Below are 23,517 nucleotides of genomic sequence, written 5' to 3'. Positions count from 1 at the left end.
TTTTACCAAAAGAAACAGATTGGGTTAAAATAGATTGGACGACACAAGAAATAAATGAGACTGTACATGCTTATTATGAACTTCCATTGCAGGTGTTCAAGCAGTATAGCGGATTTGAGAATATTGGAGACAAGGGCATGGGTCATTTTGTATATCGTTTTGTGTCAGGTTTAAGGCCAGAAATCTCTCAGATGATTCAGCAGCATATGTTGTGCTGGCAGGCAAAGCCGATTTATGAGATTCTCAAGTACGCCAAGAATTGCGGAGATGACATTGATAATAGACATAAAAAGTTAGAAGAAAAGGTAACGTTTGCCCAAGTGAAATTAGCAGATCACCAAGAATTTAAATTAAACAGTCAGACAGTGGATCAAGGGAAAGGACAAGGCCAGAATGAAAATAATGGGGGAAACAAAGAGGACGAATGAGTAGAGAGGAGGCAAAGAAGACGTTTCCCTGTCATGGGTGCGGAAGATTGGGGCATTGGAAAAAAGAGTGTAAAAATATTCAGAATAATAATGGCCCAAATCAAAATTTAAATCCACAGACGCAGAATGAGGTGATAATGAGTAAACTGCATCAGGTTGTAAATCAACAGAGTCAGTTGCCACCTGCCCCTATGCCAAATTTTGTGAACAGAGCCAAGTACAGTGCGGACAACGGATTTCAAGAAGGAAGTGGTAGTAAAATTCTGTAACTTCACAATTTCTTTTCCAGAATAGTTATCTGGACGACAATGACCAATGACGGTGGCTGAGGGGGGAGGAAAAGGAGTTCGTACTTGGCACATCCTTACCGGTAGATCAGTCAGGTCCATATATTGATGTTAAAGTAGATGGAAAGGATATTACCTTTTTATTGGACACTGATGCTACCTGTTCTACTGTGAGAACAGCAGACATTCCAAACCTACCCATCTCGGGAGAAGTGATCCAAGTAGTGGGTGTTTCAAATAAACAGATTAGAACACCTATTACAAAACCAATGGAGGTGCGTATTGGCAATTGTAGGGAAATGCATAAGTTTGTGGTATGTGACTCTAGTCCAGTAAACTTACTAGGAAGAGACCTATTGTGCAAAATGAATTGCACCATATTTTGCACACTGGACGGTGTTTCAATTCAGACCCCAGACAAAGACGAAGTCTACAAAATCGTGTTAGCTACAGAAGGCACAGAGGTAGACGAGATGTATTCCTTGATGACTAAAGACGATTTACCAGATGAATTAAAAGCAACCGTAAATCCTGATGTGTGGGATTTTACAGGAAAAGAAGTAGGGTTAATGGCAAATGTAGACCCAGTGAAGGTGACTGTGAAGAAGGGTGCAGGTTATCCAAACACTCGACAATACAAAAAGAGTCCTGAAGTCAAAGCTGGTGTTGCAGCAGAAATTGATCGAATGATTAAACAAGGCATTCTGAAAGAAATAATGAGCAGTCCCTGTAATTCACCTATAATTGGCATTAAGAGACCTAGTGGGAAATACAGGATAGTTCAAGATTTAAAAAAGATTAATAAGATTGTCGTGCCTAGTTGCCCCATAGTGCCCAATCCAGCAGTAATTCTTTATCAGATACCATGGAAGGCAGGATGGTTTACTGTAATTGATCTATGTCAAGCCTTTTTTTCCATTCTGTTACACCCAGACAGCCAGTATCTCTTTTCATTTAAGTTTGAGGACCGTATTTTAGTATGGAATCGTGTTCCTCAAGGGTATACAGAAAGTCCTTCAATCTTCAATCAGATTTTGAAAAAGTGTCTAGAAACCTTAGTACTGCCCAGGAAGTCAGTTCTAGTCCAATACATTGATGACTTGTTAGTCGCATCAAAAACAAGAGATGACTGTGTTACTGATTCAATTGCTTTGTTAAATCATTTGGCTGATGGTGGACATAAAGTGTCCCCAGAGAAATTGCAATTTTGCAGGACAGGAGTCAGATATCTCGGACATCAAATAGAACGGAGGAGTGAGGAAAGTGACCCCTGAAAAATTAAAGATAATAAAACAAATGCAGTTACCACAAACCCAGAGAGAGATTAGAATGTTCCTTGGAGTGGTAGAATACTATAGACAGTGGATTGTAGGGTTTTCTCTACTAGCTAAACCCTTAATCCAAATGACAAAGAAACGAGCAAAGGATCCAATAGAATGGGATGATGAAAGCATAGAAGCCTTTGTGAGGTTATGAAATTGTTTGTGTGAAGCCCCTGCCTTAGGTATGCCAGATTACACAAAAGAATGTGCACTATTCTGTTGTGCGAGAGAAAGCTGTGCACTCTCAGTTTTAACACAAAGACATGGTTTGATGAGACGTCCAGTAGCCTGCTTCTCTGCTACTTTGGATCCTGTAGCATCAGTGTTACCTGGTTGCTTGAAAGCAGTAGCTTCAACTTGTATAAGTCTGGAAAAAAGTGAATCAATTGTGATGGGACATCCTGTAAAAGTATATGTTTCACATTCAGTCGAGATTCTTTTAACAAGAACCCGAACAGAGTACCTTACTCCCAGTTGGATGACTAAGTATGAAAGAATCATGTTGGGAGCTGAAAATGTGTCAATAGTCAGGTGTACTGTATTAAAACCTGCTACCTTATTGCCAGATGTACGAGGAGAGGAGATGATAGATGAAGTTGAGCATGACTGTTTGGACGTGACTGAACTATGTACTAAACCCCGTCCAGACATTCAGGAAGAGCCACTGAAAAATGCTGAACATGAGCTATTTGTAGATGGCTTGTGTTTAAGACATGAGGAGGGAGGATTAAGTACTGCTTACACAGTGTGGCTGTAATAGTTGAAACATTCTATTTACCCGGAGTCAAATCCGCACAAGTAGCCGAATTGATAGCTTTGATTAAAGCCTGCAAAATTGGGAAAAATTGGAAAGCAACCATTTTTACTGATAGCCAGTATGGTTACGGGGTTTTGCATGATTTTGGCCAGCTTTGGATGCAGAGGAATTTCATGACTTCATTAGGATCCCCAATTAAAAATGGAAAATTTGTGAAAGAAATGCTTGAAGCAATACAATTGCCAAAAAAGAAGTGGCAGTGGTCAAATGTGCTGTACATCAGTCAGGAGATGACTATGTGACAGCTGGTAATAAGTATGCTGACCAGGTTGCCCAGTATTGTGCCAGAAATAAATTGGCGGTGAACAAGAAAATTGAAACAAGTGGAATTAGCTGCCAACTTATGTTACTCTCAGGAATAGAAACATGGGAAGAAGTAAGACAACTACAGGATGAGGTGGAAGTGAGTGAAAGAGAAGAATGGATAAAAATAGGATGCCAGAGAAGGACAGGGTATGATGTGTGGATATTTCTGGATGGCAGGCCAGTAATGCCAGATTGTCTGCTTTCACAGATGGCCAAAATGTATCATGGAGACACACACATAGGTAGAGATGCCATGATCAGACTCTTTAGACAGGATTAGTTTAATCCAAGGTTCAGGAATGTCGCAGAGAGTCTATGCCACAGATGTCTAACCTGTCAACAAATGAATCCAGGCAGGAAAACAGTGGTCAGTTGGGGAAGAATTGGAAAGGCAGAAGGACCATTTGTGAGGTTGCAGGTAGACTTCATACAATTACCACCTTGCAGGAGATTCAAGTACGTCCTTGTCATAGTTTGCGTATTTTCACGGTGGGTGGAGGCATACCCTACTAGAAGAAATGACAGCATAACAGTCGCCAAACTACTGTTGATGGAATTGATTCCACGATTTGGGTTTCCAGTAACTTTGGAATCAGATAGAGGGTCTCATTTTAATAATGACATAATTTGATTAGTCTGTGAAGCATTTAAAATTGAACAAAATCTGCACTGTGCATATAGCCCAGAGGCTTCTGGAGTGGTTGAACAAATGAATGGCAAAATAAAGGCAAGATTGGGAAAGGTGTGTGCATCCACACCGCTGGAGTGGCCTGATGCTTTACCTCTTGTTCTGAAGGCACACAGAAGTATTCCTGACAGAAATACAGGATTGAGTCTCCATGAAATTCTCATGGGAAGAGCAATGAGACAAGCATGTAACCAGGACACAAACTGTGATCTGATGATCTGGTATTAGATAAACTTGGGCAAAGCACTACGCTACGCTCGCGTAGTTTGCGAAGTTCGCGCTACTTCGCACTACGCGAATTGCACGTAGCACAGTGCGAACACGCGTAGCGTAGTGTTGCGTAGTGCTGCGGTAATTTTTTGCTTGCTCGCGGTCCTCAACAACAAGTTGGCAACCGCGAGCAAGCAAAATGACATCCCGGCGAGACTTTTTCCTTGGTCGCGATCAGCAACATCAAGTTGGCGATCGCGAGCATGGAAAATAAACCTCCCGGCGACATTCCCAACGCGAGGAGGTCAGGTTTCTCATTGCGAGTGGTCGCGTATGCTCGCGACCGCTCGCGATGAGAAACTACCAGTTCGCGTTGAGAAAGATGCCGCTCGAGTAAAAATCTACTCGAGCAGCAGAAAACTACAGCTCGCACTGTGCAAGATGCCATTTTCAATGATTGCACAGGGCCGGTTGCTTGTCCGCACTGTGCAATAATTGAAAACGACATCTGGCACAGTGCGAACAAGGTACTACGCAGTTCGCAAAGTGCTACGCGTAGCTCGCGTAGTGCGAACTGCACTTTGCGTAGCTTCGCGAAGTGCTACTTCGCGAACTACGCCCAGGGTTAGTATTAGACTATTGCAAAGAATTGGCTGACCTAGTGCGTTCTGTCTCTTACCAGGTTGGAGAGGATGCAGTTGCCAGGCAGCCGATTCAAGCACATGATCTGAATCCTTTTGACTGGGTGGTGGTGAAGAATCACACTCGAGAGTCATGCCTAGCACCCAGGTGGGAAAAACCAAATCAGGTTATATTGGTTACAACAACAGCAGTAAAATGCGCAGGTTTGCCTAACTGGATTCACGCAAGCCATACTAAAAGAGTACCAGTGCCTGGCGAAGAGGGACCATAACTGACTCATGCAGTTGAGGCCGCTGAAAGTTGTGCAGCTGAAGGATCTAGGATATCAGATCCTGAAGTAGCTGACCAAGAACAACCGAGCACAGGTCAAGACGACTGGATACCAGTGGTTGACATACCCGAAGTGATTGTAAAGACAAGAAGCAGAACCAGGTAAGAGAGACCGGAAAATAGAGTGGACCAGATAGGTGTAGAAGAACAAGCTCAAGGAAGGGAAAATCAGTTAGGAGAAGAAGAACAAGTTCAGGTGGAAGAAAATGAACAAATAGAAATAAAACCTCAACAGGGTCAGAAAAGGGAAGAAGAACATGTCCAAGCAGATGAGGCCGCAGTTATAAGCCTTAGACAAGGACAGACAGAGAGGGATTCTGAAAACGAAGATAATCCAATTGTGCCACAACTGAAAGAAAATTAAAGAACACAAAAAGAAAGTGACAGTGCCGTGCAAGCAAAAAGGGACAGAAGAGGTGACAACTGGCCAGGGGGTGTTAAAAGGTTGAAATATCACTTTAGAGCAATAAGTAAAGAACATGAACAAGTAAACCAAGTCACTAGTCAGTCTGGGCAATCAACTAGTAGGCCTAAACGGAGAAGTCAAAGACTGAGGAAATTAAATAATAAGTTCAAAGGTTCTGAATGGACTTACTTGATTCTTGAAGAATTCGATAATTTAGATCTAAATGAAGAAAGTGAGGAAGAAATATTTGCAGAACAGATTGATGAAGAAGTGAGACCCACTTGAAAAATCCCAGAATTAAAAATCCCATATGCATATTAGAAAAAAAGAAGAGAAATCTTCTTAGTCCAAAATGGCTGATGATTAGGCCTGGGCGAAAATTTCGTTCCGTTTGCGGAAATTGCGATAATTTGACATTTTCGCGTTCCGCGGAGAGCGTGAAAATGTCAAAATTTCCACTTTCCGCAGCTTGGCGATAATTTGTTTCTTGCTCGCGCTGTAAAATAATACATTCTCGCGCGTGCGCGATCTCCTTACCTGAATCCCTGCGTTCGCCGACAAGTTTTCTTGATCCGGTCGCGTTCTCCATGAGATGTTGGATTGTTTTTAGCCATTTGCTCTGTCTCGCGACAGTTCGCGCCCGCAGTGACGTCATGCGTCGCGCGATCACGTCTTTCTTCTCGCGATCATGCACCGCGAGTAACTCAAAACAAGATGGCCGCGCCCGCGAGCAACCACATGGGTAAGTTGGTGACCCGCAACCATGCAGAAAATCTCGCGAACATGCGGGAAAAAAAATTCCGCAACTTCGCGATATTTCCGCTTGTTTGCGATAATTTTAAACATTTTCGCGATAATTTGCGAAAGTGGATTTCGCAAATTCCGCCCACCCCTACTGATGATAGGGTTAATGGAAGGCCAAAACGAACTTGCATAAAGAAATGTAGAATATGTACATGTAGAATATTTTTAGTACTCATAATTTGGATATTAGTAACAGTAGCCATCCCTTATTTGATGGTGACAGAAAAGAAAAATAACACAAACACTAATGAAAGGGTAGGTAACTTTAGAGGAGATAGAGTAACATTAGAAGCATCAGATGAGTCAAATATTAAGGAAGATAGAGTAGCATTAGGAGCACCAGATGAATTAGACTTACACCACACTGTGACAAACAATGACACTGCTTTAAATGTATTTACAAAGTTATTAGTGAAATATGTAGACACTATGGAAGTTAGTGATTGTTACGTATGTATGAAATTACTAGCATCAGTAGCAGAAGGTGTAACATATTACCATTTACCATTAACATATGGTATTTCATGTAATGTTTTGTCAAGTTTATTTTATAGAACAGAAAAATTACAGTATTATTATTCTAACGTAGATGTGATTTTTTCAGAGGTTCCTATTCGAAAGAGTATGAACCCAGTTCTTAGTACTAAAGATGCACAGTTTATGGGTGAATATTTCCTAACAATGAATACAACAGATAGAGCTGAAGCGCACAAGCACAACTTAACATGTACATTACATGAAGAAGAGAATATATTTTTGAATTTAGTGGAGCATAGGAGGCAGGATTTTCAAAGAAAGGCTTCTGAAAAGAAACCTCAGATTCCTCAATGGGCTGAGAAAGAGGAGATTTATACAGCTGGCAAGACTCATGCTGCGATGTCCCTGGATTTTGAAAAGAAAGGGACGATCTGCCTCCATAGGTTAAAGACTGACTATAACAATGCAATTATTGGTTCCAGTGAATGTGAACATAATTTCTTAGTTATCAGGAGATGGGGACTAAAAGGTGGAACAGACCCAGTATTTCCTGGAGTTTATTACGTGTGTGGGAATAAAGCCTATTTTATGCTGCCTGCACATTGGTACGGGAGTTGCTATTTTGGAATAATATTCCCAAAAGTGTACCATGTAAAGAGAATCACTGGAAGCAATGAAAACACAAAAGAACTAACCCGAATCAAGAGAGCTAGTTTTTCAGAAATAGTAGGTGATATATTTAGTGCATTGATACCTTCAGTGGGAGTCATTCTTAATTCACGGAAAATGTGTTAATTATCTACAGTAGTTGATCGTCTATCGACTGATACTGCTAGGGGTTTCTTGATGATCAATTCAGAAATGGTTGCAATTAGGTCAATGGTTTTACAAAATCAACTTGCTCTTGATATATTATTGGCAAAAGAGGGTGGAGTCTGTAAAATGTTGAAAGTGCAACATGGTTGCACTTATATTCCTGATAAAAGTGTTGAAATTGTAGGATACATTAAAAATATTACGAAATTGGAGGAAGATTTGAATCCATTGGAAGTTGACAGTGTATGGAAGAAATTAACCAATAGTATTACTACCATAGGGAGATGACTTACTAATATAGGTAAGAGTATTATAGGTCAAATAATACTACCGATACTTGGAATAACAATATTAGTTTTAGCAATAATGATATGGCACAATTGCTGTAAGAAAAAAAGAGATATGATATGAATTTAAGGGGAAAGAAAAGGAAGTATGATGAAATTCCGTTGGAAGAAATAAAGGGAGATTTATACAAAAAGAGGAAAAATGTACAATACAATAATGAAGAAGGGGATGAAAAGACAGATAAAGCAGTTGAGATATGCTAAAGTTGACATCTAATTTGGTGATAGGTAAATTGGTGATGGCACAAATGCCATCAGAGAGGGGATTGATGGAGCAAGGACTCGTGTAAAAGACACTTGCTCGGAAGCAATGCTCTCAAGTAACTCATAACGCTGTATTAATCATGTCTGTAAAGACTAATATGCACCACATTTCATATAATTAGCTTAGAGGAAGCTTGCATATGTGCCTTACTAACAAGTAACCCGAGAGAAACTTAAAATGGCTGCTAACGCGGGAATTTGCACTGCGCATGTGTCAACTGTATCTAGGCAGGATGACGGACTAAAGCTTGGAGGGAATTTTCTGCATCTGCGCACTTGCTTCTAATATGGCCGCTTGAAGGCTCACATGCTAAGAATCTGCCTCGCTGAAACTAAAACATGCTATTTACTAGATGCTAACACAGGGAAATTTATGATAAGTAAATAGGATTAGAGTAGAGATAGGTGGTATACAGTGAAATCGTTTTATTTTGATTTTAACATGTTTCTTTTTGGCCGCTCTATTAGTTTGTGTTTGGGCCTCTGAGTGAAGTCTTTACTTCATGTGACTACTCACGCAGGCACAGTGACAACCAGCCAGAAGCCATGAGGGTGTGCTTGGATCCCGTCCAAGGCCGCGTTCGCAACATGTCCTGGGAAAGTGATGGACATCCTGCAGGACGAATAAGATAACTGTTAAATGTATTCTTTTTATTGATAAAGATGTGTAATGCGGGTGGGAAATAAAGCTTGGGAAAATAAATTAAGTGTCAGGACCACTGAATAACAAACTAGAAAATTGTGAAAACTTAGCATGGTGTGATGATCATCCCCCCCTTTCTGGCCAAATCAGAATTAGGAGTTTCATAAATTTAAAACATTTAGAGGTGGTACATCCTGTTAGAAAAGTATAATTGAGGTAGTTTAGTTAGTTAGTTGTAGATGCTGATGGTGATGCTGATGCGGCTGCTGCTGCTCATGTTGCTGAGATGCTGAGAGACTGTGATGCTGTCCAAGAGCTGATCAAATACTGAAGAAGAATCGAATTGCAGAACTTAGAGCCAAATCCAATTAATTAGAAGAAGATCACGGAAGAATCGAGAAGGGAAATAAGACACAGAATTAGAAGAAGATCGCGGAAGAAATTGAGGAGGAAGATAGTATGAGAGAGGGGTGCGACTAGAAGAGGTCATCTATGCTGTCCCTGAAACCTGTCCTTAAAACCTTTGTCACCTGAGATGTCCCAGGGGACCCTTCCAGCTCCTTGGCCAAGGGGTTGGTTTCCACACCATCCTAGGTAACTATAATTCTGTGTAGTACGTCATTGTACTGCCCTCTCTATGTTTTCCTGTCCAGGTACTGTCATTGCAATAATATTGTTTATATGGTTTACTGACATATTTGATGGATTGATTTTCCTTCCTTGGAGAAAACGGTGTACGAATTGTATTTTTGCTTTGGCTCACATGAATTTAACTAGATAAACATTTAAACTCTTCCAGAGTCTGTGGTTATTTTAAATATTCAATTTACGTCATTTCACCTTATACTAGCTTAACTAAAAGGTCCATTGACCAGAGGAAAGTACTTTTGATTTAGAAAGATATTAAAGAAAATGTTAAGGTAAATTTAACTTTGAAAGCATATCACACAAATTTACCCCATTGGCACTTTACCAGCTTACGTGAATGTGTGTTTATGGGCCCAGGTGAGTATGTGGATTGTGAGTATCTCTAGCTGGTAACCCGCTGGATCAGGGTCTCTCCGTCTGTGCCAACTACCCCTCTCCTAAAGCAACACAACCTGCAATTAAACTCAATCAGTAACAAAGACTTAAATCACGCACGATGACCTAGGTCACACTGCAGCTTCCATTTGTGAGCGACTATACGGATTTACGTGCGTGATCGGTAAAAAGCCACAACATCAGCAGACTCCTTTGCTGGGACCTTGAGCCTGCACTGGTGGAACCGCTCATGGTCGTGACTGACCCTCAGTGTTGCAACAGACTCGGAGATTCACTTGCTGGGATTTCAGGGTTGGAACAGGAAGAGAGGGGTGAGGATTAAAGGCCAAGGGCCACATTTATGAGAAGTGATGCATCGCTGCGTGAAAGCAGCATTGCATCACTTCTCAGTGAGCCCTCCTTCCGACCTGATTGATGCGTCATATTTACTGTATGACGCATCATGCTGCAAGGAGTTACAGATACGTCAGTATTGCTGACGTATCTGTAGGTGCAAAAGCGATGCATTGTGAGGCAGGCATAAGATATTGACGCATTTGCACCCTAGAAGTGGTGCAGTGAAATCTCGTAGATTTCACTGCGTCACTTCTGCAAGGCTTACTTATGTGGGAACGCCCACCCTGCATACATTATACCTGACGCAGGTATAATATGGCGCAGGGGTTTACAAAGTGACGCATCATCTTAGATGCGTCACTTAGTAAATACGGCGCAACAGGAGGCATGATTTACGCCACTGATGCGTCACAAAAAATGACGCAATGGAAGCGCAAAACTGTCACAAGCCCTCATAAATAAGGCCCCAAGAGACCGATAACCTGCGCACCAGAAGTGGCCCAGGAGCACAGTCAGACTCACCGGCTTACAACACGTGTGTCAACAAACCGTACAGCAAGAGATACAGCCTCTGTTTACGATAGAAGCCTTGCAGGTGGCTGACATGTTGTATGGGTTGCACACAGGGTTACCATGTTTTGCTTAGGGATTTCAATTAACATAAAAGTGGCTATAGAGCATAAGAAGTACATCTGGTGCGGGGCAGGCACGCTGTATGGACTATTGGAGCTGTTGAACACGATGAGTTAAATCAAAGAGGGATGGGTACTGGGGAAGCAGACTTGAGTCCTGCTGTGAGCTCAACGACATATGATTCTGGGCAATTGAATGTCTCCTCCCCTAAAAAACAAGCTGCTGCACCTGGGGAAGAGGCCGGGGAGTAGGGGACAAGCAGTGGTGCTGGCAGGCTTTCTCATAAGTAAGACGTTCCACCAAAGCGGATGAACATAAGCACTTGGACCTCAAGCGACTGATAAAAGGAAACACACATGGAACAACAGGAAATAGTGTGCGAAAGCCAATAGCATCAGAGAAAATGAAAGTGGTAAGCATGCAATCCAAGGAAAAGTGCAGGCAGGATGGAAGCCCCTTTTAAGATTTATATTAAGCACAATAGATTTCACAAGCGCGGTGCAAGCGCGGTGCAGGTGAAACCTGGAAAAGGAGTCAACAGACACAAAAGAATGGACTGGCAACTGTTGCACATGCCCTTCAGGTGAACCCTTTTGTTGAGGCATGCTTTCATCTTTTTACAGGGAATTCACTTCAGAAGTATTTTTTATATATTGAGAGACATCCATGTGCAACACTTTTCGCAATTCTATGTGTGAAGATTGTATTGCAAAGAGTAACCTGACACCATAAAAATTATTGGAAATACTAAAACATGTAGGTTCTTTATGTACACATGCCTAAAATATTGATCACATTTTGTACATGATTAAACATTGCTTAAAATACTGTCATTTTTTTATTCACACACGAGGAAGTAGAGCTGTAGTCATTTAAGACTAAGGACATCTTTCAATATACTGTTTTGTTAAAGTAAAATACAAGTAGGATTGATTGAAAAGGGGTTCAAGCATGTGGGGCTCAGAGGTCACGCCGGGTCAATGGGGGAAAGGTCTACGTCCGACAGACCACAAGCAGCGGTAATAATACCGTATCCGCTGCATGGGACATGCAGATCAGTGAAACTGCATGGAGACTGCGGATGGGGTAATTCTCATATAATTTTCCTGCCTTCGCTAGGGCGCCATAAGTCACTCTATTCAAATGAGGCCATTATGTTCTCTTAGTGTGATTGATTTACGAATGCCACGCCGCAGCCCCTCTGTGCACCAGTTTTTATAACCTTCTGACACGTGCATAATTGTGAAACTGACAAGAACATACTGCTCCATTGTGTATGCACCGTGGCTGCAGCGCGCACCACTTGAGTGATTGGACCCCGGCAGGACGGGGAGCGCATGCGACGGCCATGATGTGAAGGGTTAATGTATTATATTTCAATGTCATATGTGAACTTAGACTTTCATCTTTTCAGCAAATTGAGACTTGTCTCAACAATATACCTACACTTCAGCACGCTATTCTTTTTATAAAATGTTAAATGAAGGGCGATTGCTTGCCAGTGATATTGAGAAAAGTTCTGGCGTGTTCGAAAACATTTTTTCAAATCATGTAGAGATTCTTAGATTTAGTTCAGTGATGTATAGACAAGATTTTCCAAAACACGGGCACATATTCACCAGCTGCACAGTTATGTGCTGGCAAACATTGCCTCACTATTTTTATTAAATGTAGGTGCACATTTTGGCATTTCGTGGGTAGGGGGTGAAGGTGGTGAGAGAAGGAGAGATACAAGAGAATTTAATTCAAATGGGAATTTAGATGTTTACATTTCAGAATGAAAATACATTTTATCTATAAATACAAATTTAGACACACGATGGTTAATTAATGTGCCCCAAAACACTGTTTTTTTAATCAAGTTCCAGAGATGGGATCGGAACCTAAGACGCCAAGTTCTAAAACTAGCAGCGTACCCTATAGGCCATATTTTTAATTTGACCTTCGTTCTCTAAACACAAGATATTCATAGCAGCTGACAGTATCAAATCGTTGGTGAATTTGTTTGTTATACTTAACTGAATCAGATGATGTATAATAGTCAATGTTTTAATAGACGATTTAAAAAATCTGTTTGTCATTGTTAAGCTTCTGCTAACGGGTCTGAGTCTTATCCCATTTAAAGTTATTCAATTTAGCATCCATGAAAGGATGAAAGTCTAGGTGGGCCATGCCATGATTTAAATACATCACCCACTCTCACACACTGACAACAGCAGCAAATACTGTTTATTGGGCTGGTTTTTTCCACCGACATCTCTTCTGGACCTCAAAATCATTGGTATCGAACATACAACACACCTGCCTCACCATTACCCACATAAACCTAAAGTGCAACATAAAAATGAAAAACATATTTTAGTGGAAAGGATTAATTGATATCAGAACACATTTCAGTGGGAAAGGGAGATCACGAATTTGAAGTGTAGCCAAAAAAATATCAATTTTTTGAAGAGAGGCAGGTACCTGCAGAGCGATCATATAGAAATATATTATAATACTCCGACACGTGGCTCCTATTCTGTGCTGTTCCGTGTGCTATTATCAAACTTACATGATTAATTTGGATTAAAAAGTCTTTTTTTTAAGCAGAGCATATGCATCTAAGAATAATTGTGACCCACAAAAGAGTGAACTGACCCACCCATATGTGCCTCCAAGTCAGAAAAGAAAGCAACACTGTATAGTTGTCCTTTAGGGGTGCCACCGTAGGTACAGGCGGGCAACAGGAAACCCATTCGAATTTTTCTAGATCACCTTTCAATGAAAGCAATTTACATTCATTGTATTTAAATACACATGTACGTGGATAAAGAGAAAATCTGCTATAGGTTAGGTCCTCCTGGACCTATGTTGGACACCTTACAGCTAAACCAGGCTGACAGCATTTCCGCTAAGTGAGGGACGCGGGATTGCAGCCCACATTTCTTGAATTTGCGATCGAGCCACTTCTTAACATATTCTAGATGATTTTTGAAGTCTTATATGTAGTTCATCACTTAGACACATGCCTTAATATCTTACTATATTATCTAGAGGACATCATAGCATAGACATTACTCAGTGAGAGACAGAAGGACATGACCATTGGCTAAAACTAAAAGCAAACATCGCCCTTCAACGTCTTTCACGACATAGTAAATAAATAGTGAAAGAAAATTCTTGGAAGACGGACCAATTGGAATGTGTTGCAAGACAAATCACGAGGCCATTTATCTTAAATGCACATTAAATTATATAAAAACAACGCTATTCACATATAGGTTCTCAATTTTTAAGTGGTAACTCCAAGGCCTTATATTGTATACCTTTGACCGCTCAAATACAAACTAGCCTACTGTGCACTTCAGGATGACTCAGTGAGTTAACCACTGACTTCTGTTGTCATTTGCAGGTCACGAGTTTCAATCATTGTTAGCCCAGCTTCACCTTCTGAGGATAATTACATTGAATAATACACTGCGCCTTGATGTCTTAAAAGTATGTCCTACAGCATTTTATTATTAGTTCGCAATGGTCCCACCCTGAGTGAAAAAAATAAAAATGATTACCAAAACTTGCTCTTGAAGATTATAAAACATTTGAAGTAATTTGGGTGAATTGGTTCTTAACCTTTGCAGAATCAAGACATGTATAGTAGGCACGTATTACTTGCAACCAGCGGGGGCTTCACAAGTAACTGGAATATAGTGGAATGAGACGCTGCAGCTTTAAATCAAATCGGCTGCAACTTTATGTGTGAGGTAAAACGTGCCATTGTGCTGCTGTCCAATCACTTTGTGCCCGTGATCCTCAGCTCCCGTGTTCTTTCACTAGAGGGCAGACTTTCACTGTGTTTTGTGTCCGCCAGAGTTGGAGATTGAAGCCGAAAGAATATTGTGGAAATGCTGTTCTTACGCATGAAAAAAATAACATTTTTATTTTTCGCTCATATTCCTTATCTTTAACACGGAAATTGATTTTTTTTTTAAAAAAGGCATGGAAGCAACAGTTAACAAACGTCCCTGCCTCATTATAGGAGTATCTGCTTCCTGCGTCCCGCTGACTATAGAACGTGAATATCTGATTGGGAATTGTTTTTAAACCACTGTGCTTACTGGTGAAAGTGTGACGATTTCAACCAAAGTATCGCTTATATGAAAAATGATTAAAAAATGTTAAATACATTATTGACCCTAATTCTTTCTATACAAAATGTATCTCATTTACAATCTTTTTAGCAGTATGTTTGTGCAGTGGCACCTCTAGAACGGATTTTGTGAGGGCACACACTGGTCCACACACACACACACACACACACATATATATCTATCTGTGTGTTTGTGCGTGCTCATGATAACTGCTCACTTAGTAAAGGTATCCATTTAGAAACATTTATTACATTTTTTTCAAATGTGGATATGTGGAATATTGACTGGAATATTAAACTGAAAGGCACATTAATTATCAGATGGGCCTCACGCACAGCCGTTTCCTGCTAGTTTCCAGTCAAGTCCTAATAGCGTGCTTTACATATAACGACAAGCAGTGCGCATTCGCTATTTTTCCTGCTTGTACATAACAGAAGTTCCCATCACTTCATCTGTGGGACTCAAGTTCCCCCTTGCAAGGGTGAAAGGCGTATGTGTCTTGCTGATGTCAACCTCGGGACCTCCAGATCTTTGCATATGTCAATAGCAAGTGTTCAAATTAAGGAGGCTTCCAGACGACGCTGGCATTAAACTCACACACATACACAAATGCAGGCACGCATGCGCGCACACAATCACACGTGCACACACGCGCACACACACACATGCTCACACACACGCACGCACGCGCGCGCGCACACACACTCACCCACACAATTCTCCTCTCTCATGCATCCTGAAAATCGGTCCTGGTTTCAGCCCGTCTGCACCCGCGGTGGAGTAAGATGGCTCAATAGTCTTGATTCACGAAGCTGTGGTTGCACATGTGTGAGAGACATTTTGCTCCCCAGAAATGCGCTGCCACGCTTCCAAAGCCCATCGTTCTGACTCACACATGGAACCTACGAGTAGGAGGAACAAGCAGCGAACAGATACATCCCTCGTATGTTTTGCCCAGTCCTCCAGGCATATTAATGCGACAACCAGTTCTGCGCCCACTGCTCTGTTGTACCCTGACTCCCATGAGCTAAGGAGGGAAAGTGTCTGGTAATACTGGTGCATGCTCCCGACCCAGTAACCATGTCAACCGCGAGAGCAGCATGTCATGCACACCTTCACATATAAGTTAGAGGATGGTATGTATTTATGGCAGCACTGAAGCATTCCCTGAGGGGTGTAAATTGGGATCTGGATGTGCAGACATTCACCCATCACTTGTGCCCCCTTCCTGCACTGTGCCTTTCTTTTCAGCAGCTTTGCATTAGATCAGGAATGCTGTAGAATAAGTAAGTTGTGTTACAGCTCACCTTTCTGAGTAAGGGATGTGTTGGCATTATAACATCATTTGTAATGCCCCTAGTTCAACATTTGTGTTATCAGTGCGTTGATGGATCTATGACGATGCCCCCTGGGCGGATACCTGAATCTCGGTACCCGAGCAACCCTGGCCGATGCCCGGTGGAGCTGTCCCATGCAGCTATAGAGGAGTTTGGCTCGGGTTCATCCCCGCGGCCGGCACCTACCCAGCCGGATATCTGACAAGGTTTTCCTGGTCTCCCTGCTGTGTTTTCCCCCTTCCCCCTCCTTTTCCCAGTGTCTTGACTATACTATACAACAATTTCTCTTTTTATTGTGTAATCTCATGTTTTTTTACTGGGCTCCTGTAACTGATGTAATTTTGTAACTTGTAAACCGCTAATCCTAATATAAAGCGCTCTGATACCTCCGGGTCTAGCCAGCGCTATATAAAACTTCTCAAATAAATAAATCTGTGCGTGTATGCATTTATTTTGTGCAAATGCAGATTAATTAGCAAAATTTAAATTTGGTATTAAGACATAAGACAAGAAATTCACATTTGCTGTGTTATAATTGATTATATTATTACGTGCCATTTGGTATCTCTTGATGCAACAAAAAAGGCCTATTGACACAGGCATATTGACTCACAGCTGGTGACACCACTGTTCAACGAAATGTGAAACCATTTGAAATGTCCAGATGCCGGGACCAGAAGCAAAAATGCAGAAAGTGAGACTTGCTAAGAATGAAAAGTTTTAGAAAAAGGGCATTTGGAGAATCTTAGAATCCCAAAGGGAACAACATTGGGTGGTCTGCAAATTGGTGCTCTGGGGCCTGTACTATAATACTCGTGGCAAGGAGGGGTGTAGCTTAGTCAGTATGACTGGGGGAGTGTGAGCTTCAGATTTTCCCAACAGTCAAGCTGACATATCATGAAATACATTATCTGACAAGCAAGGCACAAGAGAGGGGCTAAAGGGCCAGTGGAAAGGGAGATGAATGTGGATTGGTAGGGATACTAAGTGAGAGAAAACACTCTATTTTGCAGAGCGAGAGAGAGTGCCCCTGATGGCAAGTGATACATAGAACCTACAGTACTCTTCTGTCAATAGGAAGGCTGTGCAGTAGACTGAGGGCTGCTGGGCCATCTGTGGAAATACAATACTATGAAACAAAAGCCACCCTTAAACCCATGGGAACCTGGGCTATCAGCGCTTCTTAATATCAATGGTTCTCATTGGTATCATTCATTTCAATCAACATTTATCAGCCAAAATGCAATGAAAGTGAATATACAAATAAACGAGTCTCCCTTAGTGATGGAATCATCATTTTTGTCTTCTAATATAAGTGACCATTACCCAGTCACCATGTGTGTCTCTTGCCCTGTTACTGTTACGTCAGATTTACAACATAGCAAAAACAAAGGAATAAGCATGAAGTGGAGAAACTTGAACCCGGATAGGTATATGATGGGAGAGAAGATGTGATGTGTTGTCTCTCTGATTCAGTCCAGCCGCAAATGGTTTTCAGCAGTTTTAATGACTTGTGCAAATCAATGTCTAGTTTAATGACTGTTAATAAAGCCACCAATGAATCTCCTGCCATCTATGGTTTAACCATGCCTGCTTTGCTGCCTCTAAGAACTTGAAGTCTGCAATTATGTTCTGTCCCAGAAACATTGAGGAAATTAGGCAGGCTAGGAAGGTTCATAAGATGACACTTCAATCAAAGAGGAGGGAAATCTGAGAGAAGGCCTGGGAGGTTCTATTTAAAGCAGCTAAAATTAGGGATTCCAAGACTTTCTGGAATGTGATTAACCACCCCTACCTCTGAAATGACAACAACTCAAAATGTACTTGTCATTTTTCACAAGAAGGCAGGTTGTCCCATTTTTCAAATATTTTTTAGGATAAGCCCTCTACTCCCTCGGATTCAGGCCCCTTTTGAGACTGGTAGTAATCTCTTAACTTTACCATAGATCTGAGCGATGTAACCTCTGCCATTTTAAAGAGTATTCCTGGTAAGGCCCCGGCCTAGATTTGGTTTCCGATTGACATTTTTAGACATAGCATACCCTCTCGGGCTCCCCTCTTTACAAATGTGTTCCATGCTATATTCCAATCCGAAATTCCTAAGGGCATATTTACAAGGCGGCGATAGAAAATTATCGCCGCTTTTGCGGCCGTTTTCGGCTGAAAATTGGCAATAATTTTATCGCCTAATTAGCAAGGTCATGCTAACGCGTGAAACCTTGCATTAGCGCACCTATTCTTAACGCCCAGCTTTGCATCTCTAATGAGATGCAAAGTGGGTGTTCCTGACCTAACATGACAGGAGAAATGTCGCTAAGCGACATTTCTCCTATCATCAAGCCCCACGCTATGAAGCATAGCGGCAGGAAAAGTAGCGATAACCCCTGTTATCGCTACTTTCCTTACGCCTGCTTCAGGACTGACTTAGCCATGATATCCTATGGAAGGAGGATATCATGGCTAAGTTTGTGAGGCCCTATCAACAAGCTAACGCCACATTTCGTGAGATTATTGCTGGATTTCCAGCGATCATCTCACGTTAGGCAGTTAGCGCTAGGATTTTTATAGCTTTTGAGATAAGCGTTGCTAATAGCACGCTATCTCAGCGATAAAAATCCACGCTAGCCGGCGGTGATTATCCTAGCGCTAAGTGCGCTTAGCGATAATTATCGCCGGTTGTTGCTGATATGCCCCCAAGTGCTTGGAAAAAATTCACCATCTACCCCATTTTCCAGAAGGGTGACAGATGAAAATCCAACAGGCTACTGTCCGATGTTGCTGTTAGACTGCTCTGTCAAAATCCTTGGCATGAGGATTCTTCTGAAGTTGGAGGTGCGGGCGGAAGATAGGGGCTTCCTTGCCGAAGTGCAGATTAGCCTCCGACCAGGTGTGGGCATGGTGGAACAGCCCCTCAACCTGCTCCTGATCACGAGGACATGTGTTCATGGCAAGGGAGGCTCATTAGCTCTATCCTTTATGGACCTTTCTAGTGCGTTCGACCTCGTGGACAGGGGTAGGCTTTGGGAACCAATGAGTAAACCCGGGGTAGACATCAGTCCGATCGAACTCCTCAAGGGTTCGATCTTGGCCAAATAAAGCTTATTGACTGACTGACTGAGCCTCCAGACTACCATGTATAAAAAAAGTCTCATATTTAAATATCATCAACTTTTCACATCACAGTCAAGTACGAGAGTGCATTGCATCCCAGTGAAAAAGGAAACCACAATCCAATGTGTCGTGAGATAAGTGAAAGTGAAATAAAGTCACAATACTGTTTTCTGTGTTTAACAAACAATAAGGTTGATACACAACTGTTAGGCCAACGTCCAGTTTCTTTGTTTGTCTATTTGTTAATAGTTTGATATAGGATACATGGTGGTCTGGAGACAAATTTATTTGTATATTAACTTTCATTGCATTGATTGCACACAGTCATTTTGGCTGATAAATGTCGAATTAAATGAATGATAACGACAATAACTATAGTAATTAAGAAAAATCGGTGGAAATATGTCAGAGATCAGAACATTTTTGGATAATTTCCACTGGGAGTCAAGGTAATTTTGCAGTTCCATGAATTTATATTTAGGAAGGCCAACATAAATCCCAATTGCATAGCCAAAATGATGAAAAAACAAAAGCAACAATTGATGTGAATGCTTGATGCTATTCTAGAAAAGGAGGTAGCTTCTACTGGACCATCAGATGATAAAACAGCTTTGACAATTGCTATATCTGGTCACAATAGTGAAATGACTGCTAGTGAGTATCTCCACGGGGCTGGTCAAGGTAAGGATACCATACTATGAAGAAGAGATAGGGTACAGGCTTGCTGGTGTGCACCTAGCAGAATGACATCAGTCATCAATAGTAGGCCTGGGCTAAAATTTCGTTCCGTTCTCGGAAATTGCGATAATTTGACATTTTCGCGTTCCGCGGAAAGCGCGAAAATGTAAAAATTTCCGCATTCCGCAGCTTTGCAATAATTTGGTTCTTGCTCGCGCTGTAAAATAATACATTCTCGCGTGCGCACGATCGCCTTACCTGAATCCCTGCGTTCGCCGACAAGTTTTCTTGATCCGGTCGCGTTCTCCATGAGATGTTGTATTGTTTTTAGCCATTTGCGCTGTCTCGCGACAGGTCGCGCCCGCAGTGACGTCATGCGTCGCGCGATCACGTCTTTCTTCTCACGATCATGCACCGCGAGACAACTGAAAACAAGATGGCCGCGCCCGCGAGCAACCGCATGGGTAAGTTGGCGAGCCGCAACCATGCAGAAAATCTCGCGAACATGCGGGAAAAAAACTTCCGCATCTTCGCGATATTTCCGCGTGTTTGCGATCATTTTTAACATTTTCGCGATAATTTGCAAAAGTGGATTTCGCAAATTCCGCCCACCCCTAATCAATAGCTCACACTCAAACTGGGAACCTGCTGACTTTGCACAGGAGGCCAGCTGAATGAAAACCTACAAGTGAGCACACAGGAGCTAATAATTGTAGGCAAGGAAAATAGTTTATGTTAAAGTGTCTTGAATTTCTCATCATTGTGCAGTGTGGAAAGCTGACTGGAAAGGAGTGATAGGGACAGGGGAGGATCAACCTTGTAGTTAAAGTTTCGACTACACCTGTACCAAGTTTTGAGCCTGCTCAGTGCTCTATGGCCCATCTCACCTGTGAAGCAGTATGAAACACAGCCGTCTCCTAATTCTATAGGTATATCATTTCTGCATATGCAGTTTATGATAAAAATACAACATATGAAAATAAAGTACCATCTAAGAATTCAATAAGTTCGAATTTGAAAATGTATTTATGATCCTAAAACCAGGCACCTTCACCAGAGAATAGATGCAACTGCCCAGGACATGTTTGTTGCGTTTACTGAGTGCATACTTTTCAAGGTATCATTTAACCACCTTTCCTGACTCCAGCACTGCAGAGGGTACATGAGACAAAAATAGCCTTCAACCATGCACATGTTCTCCATCCAAGTAACATCTTTACAAGATAGTTTAATAGTTGCTTTACCAGTTATTACAAAGCTGCAATGATTACAATCAATAGTCTACAATATGAACTTCTGACATAGCAAAGAAAAGTTTCTCATTTTAATTATTTGACTTTTTTGAGTATTTAAGGAACAGCAAACTTGAAACATGAATTTCCTAAGTCCCCATTATCTTCAAAGCCAGCGGGACGCTGCATGATACCTCCAGACACCTGGCAAAGAAAAGTACCAAATAAAGGAGACAACACCAAACTAGGCGACAGGACATCACCAATGAGGAGATGACAAGATGCAAGAAGGATCACACAAGAATGGAGATGGTCTTCGTCTACTCTTCCAGACCTGGAACAACATTCCCATCAGCATCAAAATGCTTCCAATCCTTCTGAAATTCAGAAAGTGCATGAAGACCAACCTCTTGAAAAAACATTACCCGTCTGCACAATAGGTGTCTCATCTATGGCTTACCTTCTTGAAAAACAAGAAGAACTCGCTAGAACTCAAGCTACGCTTGTGCCATACAAATAGTGACACATACAGATATAGATGCATAAATGTTGGTCAATATAAATGTTGTCTACAAACTTAATCTGTGACCCTCGCTGAGTCTTCATATAAGCTAAAAAGGTCTCCACTTAATTTCTGTTTTGTACCAGAAGCCTAATGTCACATAGTTCATAAAACTCAAGAAAATATACACATGGAAATGTACATAGGTCACCACTATCATACTATAGCACCACTATAACTATAAACCAGTATAATCATCAGAAAAGTTCAACCATGTTTTTTCTTTATCTGTTATAGGAGGGAGGCTTAGGACAGCGGGATATTTCCTCACTAAATTGTGTGGTAGGATTCTATTTTATTAGCATCATGTTTTTAGAAATACTTTATATCAGCCAAATACAATACCATGTGTACAGCTTATTTCGAAATGAGAGACACCTCTTGATACTTATTTCTGTAAAGTAGCATCACATTTCAAATAGTGTCACCATTATTTCAGCTGTTTTCTCATTCTTTACTGTTATCTATATGGGAGATAACTAAGCTAAAGAGCATTCTTTCAATTTATATTTATGTAGTCAATGAACTTATTTATTTAGTTATTTACTATTTTATTTATTTAAATAAACCTCCTATTCATCGCCTTCGCCATTCACAAGTCCACACAATCAAGCTTCAACTTTTACCCTTGGGCCTTAAATTGTTGGGAGATCAAACCTAGAATTCAGTCCAATGTACCTGGTTGACTGGAAGGCTTGGTGCCATTTAAATATTCTTAACAAATGCCTTTTCCAGTGACTAACTAAAGTCACAGATGTTTCCCCCACAGGGCCTTTATTTTCCTTTGTTCTAAAGTGATTTCTCAGTGTGCTTTGAGGATCAAATGAACTAGTAATCTACAAGATTTCAAAATCATTGAATTGTGTATCAAGTATCTGCAGTGATGAAGGCCTTTCAATGATGGAGGGTCTACCAGCTAGAGCTCTCTTATTCTGTATTTCTGTGTGAAACAAGATACCATGAAATTCAAGAAAGGACAGCATTAGGAGTATGTCTGGGTAGGTATAGTGAGTGCTAATAGTGAAATGTATTGTTTTTCTAGTATTGAGTATGAATGGAGATGGAGTCCAGCTAGTAAACAGTTGCAGTATTTCAACAAGTGTTGTGATTATTGCTTTGTCAAAATGAGCAGAGGTACGGAATGCAATATTTGGGAAGGAAATATATTCTTGTCAACGTTTTTGATTTAAGTAATAGTCGTAGAAATGGGGTATAGAGTTCACATTATTTCAATTAATGTCAATGGCATTTCCAACAAGCAAAAGAACGGGGGATTAATGAGATGGCTAGCGTCCTTTTCACCACAAATTTAGTTTTGACAGGAAACTCATCTTAAAACGAATACAACAAAACTGTATATTCCTAAAGTTTTTTCTTATTTTGCATCTGCTCAGGCAGCAATAAGGGGGGTGGCCATTTATTTTGGACGTGGCATAAACTGGCAAATTATCCAGATCCAGAGAGATCCATTTGGTAGATGGATATGGGTTATAGTAAGGGTGAATGGAAATATTCTAAATTTCGTGAATTATTATGCACCAGTTGTAGATGACCCTGTAGCTCTCAAAAGGATAAATGATTTGGCTAGTACGGCAGTGGGTCCGATCATTTTAGGCGGTGATTTTAATTTCGTCCAAGATTTAGTAATGGATACATCTAATAAAGCT

The sequence above is a fragment of the Triturus cristatus genome, chromosome 2_1 (assembly GCF_964204655.1).
Source record: "Triturus cristatus chromosome 2_1, aTriCri1.1, whole genome shotgun sequence".
Taxonomy (NCBI): domain Eukaryota; kingdom Metazoa; phylum Chordata; class Amphibia; order Caudata; family Salamandridae; genus Triturus; species Triturus cristatus.
Note: the sequence above shows the minus strand (reverse complement) of the source record.